The sequence below is a fragment of the Belonocnema kinseyi genome, chromosome 3 (assembly GCF_010883055.1).
Source record: "Belonocnema kinseyi isolate 2016_QV_RU_SX_M_011 chromosome 3, B_treatae_v1, whole genome shotgun sequence".
In the NCBI taxonomy this organism is placed as follows: domain Eukaryota; kingdom Metazoa; phylum Arthropoda; class Insecta; order Hymenoptera; family Cynipidae; genus Belonocnema; species Belonocnema kinseyi.
Window position 1 is genome coordinate 56,725,867 of NC_046659.1, and position 1,621 is coordinate 56,727,487.

At 39.4% G+C, this 1,621-nt stretch overlaps 1 protein-coding gene across 3 annotated transcripts in view; it reads left to right on the plus strand.

Annotated features, from left to right (window-relative positions):
• The window catches only part of LOC117168669 (ATP-binding cassette sub-family G member 1), an 82,532-nt gene that overhangs the window by 76,540 nt on the left and 4,371 nt on the right, over positions 1-1,621 (plus strand). The gene's annotated exons all lie outside the window — the stretch shown is intronic.

The window sequence follows — 1,621 nt, forward strand, 5'->3', positions numbered from 1 at the left end:
TTCTCGCATTGAAATCACCACTTATTATCATCCTAATCTCTTCTTTATTTTCTTCAATCATTTCTTTAATCTCCTCTGCTTTTTCCTGCATATCACCGTTCATATAAAACCCCACTACCTTCCACTTTTCTCCTCCCATCATAGCCTCTTCTACTATTACTCCTTCTTTTTGTTCATTCCTGTCTTTCTTATCTTTCCCTGTTATACATTCATTCCTTACTCCCATCACCATTCATCCCATTGCCCTGCCCTATTCTTCCTCTTTGTATTTTGCACTTGCCATTTGTAACCACTTGGTAACCTTCCCCTTCCTCTTTCCCATTCCTTTTCATCTAACCACGTCTCCATCATTATGATTACATCCCATTGTGTCAAATGTCTCATAAACTCCTTATCCTTTCTCTCTAATCCTGCTATATTCCAGTAACAAATCTTCCATTCTTCCCTACTTTCGTTTCTCATCTTTCTTTCCTTCTTACTATTTCTTATTTTCCTATCTTCCGTTCCTTCTTCTCCTAGTTTCCCTGTACCTCATTTCTTACTATCTCTTCCCTTTCTTCATCCCAATCCCACCATACTCCATCTATCTGAATTCTCCCATACTTAACCCATGTTCTCTTTCTCTTTTTTCTTTCCTCTTCCGCTATTTTCCTTAATTTATACTGCATCTTCCTTTCTACCCATGTCAAATCATCCTTTATTCTCTCCGTACTACCATATAATAACCTCTTCTTTGTCATCACCTCCCTCTTATGTTCCCATTTCTTTAGTTTCACCAGTACCATTATCTCCCCTCTTCTCACTTCCCTTCCTATATTTCGCATTTCCTCTATCTCTACCTTAGCATCAATCCTTTTTAGTACTTCGTCCACCCCTTCCTTTCAGCTCCTTCCCTTCTAATCTTATACCCTTTATCACTATGTTTAATTTTCTTTCTTCCCTCTCTTTCCTCTCTATTCTTTATTCTATGTTTCTCAGCCTTTTTATCTCCTTATTCCCACTCTCGCCCCCACCGTAATTCTCGTTCGAGCTTCCAAGTTTCTTCATCCTACCTCTTATCTCCTCTAACTTTGTATTATTAACTTCTTCCTGCTTCTCTAGTTTTTGCTCCAATGACTCCATCCTCTTTTCCAACTTTTCCCTGATTTCTTCCCATTTTTTATTTCTTCCTTAACTTCAGCCATTTCCCGCCTAATTTCCTTCTTTAATTCCTCTCCCCTTCTCTCCTTCTTTTCTTCATAAATCCCCATTACCTCTATCATCACTTCTCCAATTTGCTTTAGCCTTTCTTCTTTCATCGACATTTCATTTACATCTCCGCTACCGTCAGCACCCTCCTTATTATCGCTTTTCCCTACCAAACTCTGCTTTTCCGGCGGCGATCTAAACATTTTCTGGTATTTTATACTCGCACCGATATCTTCCTTCTCTTCACTGCTTTCCCTCTCCCCTCTCTTCCTTTTGATAAATGCTTCGATGGACCCGACACTTTTTGCTCTTAATCTTTCCTTGCATTCTTTTATACCAGGTGTATACATATGAAACCGGTATTGCCATCTAGCGGCTAGTAGGCACACTTGTAGGCACTGTCGGAACTTATCATTTGTGCTAATTGGCGTAT